Source organism: Haplochromis burtoni, unplaced genomic scaffold, assembly GCF_018398535.1.
Source record: "Haplochromis burtoni strain Fernald_Lab_line unplaced genomic scaffold, NCSU_Asbu1 Contig_82, whole genome shotgun sequence".
NCBI classification, from domain to species: Eukaryota; Metazoa; Chordata; class Actinopteri; order Cichliformes; family Cichlidae; genus Haplochromis; species Haplochromis burtoni.
Window position 1 is genome coordinate 2,073,370 of NW_024582443.1, and position 6,050 is coordinate 2,079,419.

General features: G+C 36.1%; 1 long non-coding RNA gene across 1 annotated transcript in view; it reads right to left on the bottom strand.

The window, feature by feature from the left end:
- Nucleotides 1–2,764: 2,764 nt before the first annotated feature.
- The window catches only part of LOC121814774, a 6,569-nt gene continuing 3,283 nt past the window's right edge, over nt 2,765–6,050 (bottom strand). The window contains exons 2-3 of the long non-coding RNA XR_006054563.1: nt 5,866–5,976; nt 2,765–5,766 (exon numbers count right to left, since the gene is read on the bottom strand). This is a non-coding gene — a long non-coding RNA (uncharacterized LOC121814774). The remainder of the gene's footprint in view (nt 5,767–5,865; nt 5,977–6,050) is intronic.

A 6,050-nucleotide genomic window follows, 5' to 3' on the forward strand; every position in this document is an offset into this window, starting at 1 on the left:
CTCACGTTAACTTTTATCGAGTGGAAAAAAGTTAGCTTGTTTATATTATGCTAACATAGCTGTGTCGCTAGCGGTCACGTAGCACATCATTATATACCAGCTAGCCAAACTTCAGTAACCCTACAAACGTCACTGCTGTTTAGTTTTCTGTCTTCATTTATGTTGGAAGTGATAGCAGAGCTGTACGTTTTAATTTGTTTCCAAAACCCCGCAGTCAGGACATGCTATATTGTATTTAGATAGAAGCTAGCGAGCTAACTTCCTGCTAACTTCTAACTCCGTTAAATGTCATAAATTCCGTTTTCATGGATGCCTGGATGTTAAACTCAATTGTTACACCTGGTAGAGCAGAACGCTGATCATTTTATTAAAGATGAAAGACTTTAGACAGTTTTTCAACTCTCAGTAATGCCATAGTGATCGTTTGATATATGGACCTGCAGCGGAGTTTAGGCCCAGACACGGCTAGTGACGTCAGACTGAACAACGGATAGAATATGAAGTGATGTTCTGTCGAATACCTGTTTTGCCTTGTTTAGTATTGCAATGCTACGTGATACTTTGGAATGAATATATCTTACGTGAGCTCTCCAGTTAAGTTTTCATCTATTATTACTGTCATGGCACAGTGGCCCGTGGAAATGGGATGGACTCAAGTGCAGTTTCAAACCCGGAGGCCAGAGGTGTGGTGTAACGAAAAGAGTCTTTATTTACAATGCTCAGAGGCTAACAGAAATTTCAGACTAGAATTAAGGAACATAAACTAGACGTCTGAGGCGAGAGAAAATACTATGACTATGACTAAATGGCAGGGATAACTGGGTGCAGGGACTGGGCAAGGGAATCTGTGGCTGGCCAGGGCACTGAAACAGAGGAGAGAGCAGTCAGGGGAATCCCACAGAGAACTGCGAGTGAATCTGAGAAAAATACACTGAGCTGTCTTACAAGCTTGCAGGTGGAGGTTGCGTGGAGGAGGGAGGCAGGAGAGGTCCAGGTGGGTGCTGCGTGCAATGCAGGGAGGCAGGCAGGAGAGACTGGCAGTTTGAAAAAAGGGAGAGATTACCGGCGGCTGCAAACTTGTATCCAGGAGAGCTTGGTAGGTGGGTTTCAGATGCTGACGAGATAACAGAGGAAATAAGGTGTTTGTATCGTCAGCAAAGAGAACCATTTTTAATACTTTGGGCACTTAACAGATGTCATTAATGTACAAGTTGAAGAATTATGGACCCAAAACTGACCCTTGGGGTACACCACAAGCAATGTCCATACATAAGGAGCAACCACCATTTATTTTCACAAACTGCTTTCTGTCACTTAAATAACTCTGGACCCAATCTAAAACTACCCCTCTGACACCATAACATTCAATTAACAGTAACAGTATTATAGAAATTAATTTCACCGAAACAATAACGTGGTGCACAGTGTGATGTCAAAACACCTTTGACGCTGCGTTTTCTTCATCCACACGTAAATGCAAAAACTGAGTTTTCGAAAATATCCACCCTGGCAGGCATTTTAAAAAATCTCAGTTTTCAGCGACCGAAAACGCCATTTACGTGTGGACGAAAGGTGCAAACGCATAGAAAAATCTCCGTTTTCAAAAATACCCGGGTACGTGTGGACGTAGCCTAAGGCCATTACTGGTTAGCCTAAAAAACCACACCATTAGAGGTTAAAAATGTTAAAAATCCTGACTCTTTTTACACCTGTAAAAATGTTATATAGTAATATTCTTTTCCTTTTAAAATTACTTCAGCCTGAAATTTACAAATAAAAAAATGTATTTTTAACACTTTAAAGGCTAGTATGTTTAGATAGCTTGCTTTTTTTTATTTATAAAAATTTCCATAAAACACATTTCATAGATTTTATGATTATTGTTTTTTATTAGGCCCTAGATGGGTCAATGATTGGCAGCAACGTTGATTTTCGTGCAAATGTAAAACTAACATTCGTGATCTAAGGACAAAAAAAATGGCAGTTTCCACAAAACTGCCATTTTTACATTTACATCGTACTATTGTTTTCCACTTTAAATGACTCTGTCTTTTAAAACCTTTTCAGCCCGAACTATTATATCAAATATATTTTATAGTTTTGGGGTTTTAACCCTTTAAAGGCCTGTTTGTTTTTCTCTCAAAAAAATCTCCCAAAAAATATCATTAAAATTTGTAAACTACTACTATTAGTATAGTAAAGCATATGATTATTATTTTATTAGACCCTAAGATGAGTCAAGGATTGGCAGTAACATTGATTTTCATGTATTTTTATTTTTTCTGATACATCAAATTTAAAATTAAACTGGTATTCGTGATCCTGAGGACCAATAAATGGTAGTTTAAAATAAAACTGCTGTAAAAATGTTACATTGCACTATTTTTTTCCACTTTGAATGACTCAGTCTTTTAAAATGCTTTCAGCCTTAACTAGAAATATCAAATAGTATTTATAGTTTGGAGGTTTTAACCCTTTGAAGGCCACTATGTTTACATAAATTCATTGTTTTGTATATAAATTTTTTTCCCCATAAAATACATTTCATAGGTTTTATGATTATTAGTTTTATTAGACCTAAGATAGGATAGGTCAGTGATTGGCAACAATAATAATTTTCATACATTTACATTTTTTTCTGTTATGTCAAATTTAAAATAAAACTGATATTTGTGGTCCTAAAGACAAAAAAATGGCTGTTAACACAAAACTGCTGTAAAAATATTACATCGTACTATTTTTTTCCACTGTAAATGACTCGGTCTTCTTTTTTTTTTAAACAACTCCCAAATAATGTCATTAAAATTTGTAAACTACTACTATTAGGATAATAATATATATGATTATTATTTTATTAGATCCTGAGATGGGTCAAGGATTGGCAGTAACATTGATTTTTATGCATTTTTATTTTTTGTGTTATGTCAAATTTAAAATAAAACTGGCATTCATGATCCTGTTGACCAATAAATGGTAGTTTCCACAAAACTGCTATAAAAGTATTATATCGTACTATTTTTTTCCAATTTAAATGACTCAGTCTTTAAAGCCCTTTCAGCTTGAACTATAAATATCAAATAGTATTTATAGTTTGGGGGTTTTAACCCTTTAAAGGCCTAGGGTTTGTTTTTTTTACTCAAAAAAAAAAAAACTCCCAAAAATGTCATTAAAATTTGTAAACTACTACTATTAGTATAGTAAAGTATATGATTATTGTTTTATTAGACCCTAAGATGGGTTAAAGATTGGCAGCAACATTGATTTTCAATGCATTTTTATTTTTTCTGTTACGTCAAATTTAAAATAAAACTGGCATTCGTGATCCTAAGGACCAAAAGATAGTAGTTTCTACAAAACTGTCAAATTTAAAACAAAAGTACTGTAAAAATATAGCAATAATTTTTTTTTACTTTAAATGAGTGTCTCTTACAACAATTTCAGCCGGTTGAACCATAAACATCAACTAGTGTGTATATTTTTTGATTTTCAACCTTTTAAAGCCCCCCCCCCCCTTAATTGTGCCAGACCACATTCTGAATCAATACCATGGGCATTTTTATATTTCAACACAAGTGTTATTAGCCCTCTGTGGTCAATGGACACACCACACCTCCAAATCACGTGACCGGTTTAAGATGCTAGCAGCTTGTTGCTGTTTTTAAGCTCAGTTTTTATGTTTTTGTGTGATTTCAGTGTAACAATTTAATTATTTCTAATAAAACGAGTGTGAAACTTCTTGGGTTTGAACCAAATGAATTCCCCCATTTTGTGTAGCTTTCTGGATTTTATGTTAATTGGGCTACACACTTATTTATTATCTAGGCTGTACAGTACATAAAATCAAAATTCATATCTTTTATGTAACTGAAATGTTTAACTATCTGGGCTAAATGACATAAAGTTATAGACTATATTTATTTGAAATGTGTATACTTACTGCATTTGGTGTTTTTTAACCACATATAATGCCTATTGCAGGACGTAATACCAGCGTGTAAAAACATGGCTTTGCCACCCCATTTGATTTTAATTACCACCCTTATGCCACCTAAAGAAAATTTCTTTAGATCTGCCCGTTTCCTTGTGAAATCCAAACACCCAAACAAACTTCACACTGCCATACTTTAGAGCTCGAAATTTGAGGCTTGTGTCAAGAAGGGCATTTAGTGTAAAGTTGTTGGGGAATTTTTTGAAATGGGTTCTGATGTTATCATTTCTAAGTAACTAGTGAAAATTATACTTCCAGAAATCCGATGAATATATGCTGTGCCATTCTATGCCTATCAGTACAGGAAAAAATATTCAATAAAAATGCCAATTCACAACAAAAGTCAGCTGAAGGCACTAAACCCCCAACAATCAAGTGACCCCCTGCGCAAGCATTTTGCGACATTGGAAAGGAAAAGCTACCCTTTACAGGGGCAGCCATCTACTGCAACCAGTTGGGGGGAGGGAAGGGAATGATTAGACTGTGACAGTGTTAGTGACATAACACACTGATTCAGTATTAGCTTTACTGACCTCATTACTGCAGATATGAATTTTAACAGTGTATCATTTTCATTAGCCAAAAGTTATAAATTTGGTGAAGTGAGGCACTCGTGTCACGTTAAAAAAATCACGTGTTACTCTGCTTGTCCTCTTGCTTTTCTGCAGCGGTGGTCCTCACCCCGACTGTCATTGAAGGTGTTAACAGAGATATTCATATTTGGCTCTGGCCAAATCAGAAACAAGATTTATGTTTTACAACATATTAAAAATCAAAGGTTAGAAAATAAGAAATATGCTAATAAGTTTAAAGACTGGTATACAGGATTAACCAGAGCAGTGGTGAAGTGGTACCGTGAGATTCCAGTGGTATTTGCGACAGGAATTTAACTCTCTGCAGAAAAACTGGACACTCTTTTGCCCAGAGTCTAACATTTTCTTTGGGGGTTGTCCTTGGGTGTCGATAATGTATCTCAGCTGAGAGGACAGCAGAATATTTAATCAAACTGGGAGTCAAACACAGACTTTTAAGTGACATACAATTGTTGTCAATCATTTCAATAAAGCTTGAAATTTTGTCAGCCATTCTGACACATTTTGCAACTGTGCCATAAGACCCTTCTCCAAGGAGAGTTCAAATCTGGTACTTGGAGGATCTGGAGGTGAATCAGCCTCTAGGGACTAACTTGTCCTGGGAATTGTTGGAAGACATGTCTGATGCCATCACAGGGATTAACACTAAAAGTTTGTTGTCAGTCATTTCAATAAAGCTTGAAATCAAGTTCTTCAGAAGAAATACAAAGCAGCATTTAGTCATATTGTTTTACTTATTCACTGTATCCAGGGTACAGCAAGAAACCAGTGCCATTCAGCCCAGAGACCATACGTCTATGGCTTCTGTAAACGGAAGCCCTGGAATAATCTCCGGAGACCTGGTGGATGACAAAGAGAAATGATTGTTACATTTTTTCTTATTATTGACCATTTGGATAAGTATGATTTGTACTACAGCTGACAAACACATAACAGAAAGCACAAACACTGGATTTTGTGTCATATTGCGAGGAAGAGATTAAATTTGATTCCAGCTACTTGCCGGTACGGATGGGTCTGAATGTAAGAGCCCACTTTAGCAGCTGAGTTGTCACAGGCCAGGCCAAAGTCAATTACTTTAATTCGGTACGGCTCTTGGTGATGTTTCACCAACATTTCGTTTTCTAATTTCAAGTCTGCGTGTGCTGTTCCAATAGACTTGAGGTGACTAAGAGCAGTTGCAATCTGAAAAGTATCAAAGAATATGTCATGTTATGATCAAATTTGATCAGTATCCATGTTCAAAGCATTTATTAATGTAGAGAATCATGGAGTTAAACATACCTGCATGACAATGGGACGAACTGCCTTGAAACTGTCTGCAAAAGCTTGGTACCAATCAAGTATAGTGTGTCTGTTGGAGTTACAGGTGTTAAGTTTTCACAGGGCAGTGAGCTAGAATAGGTTACAAATTACGGAGCCCCCCAGGGGACATGGGAGAAAAAAAAATTAGGGACGAAAAAAAAAAA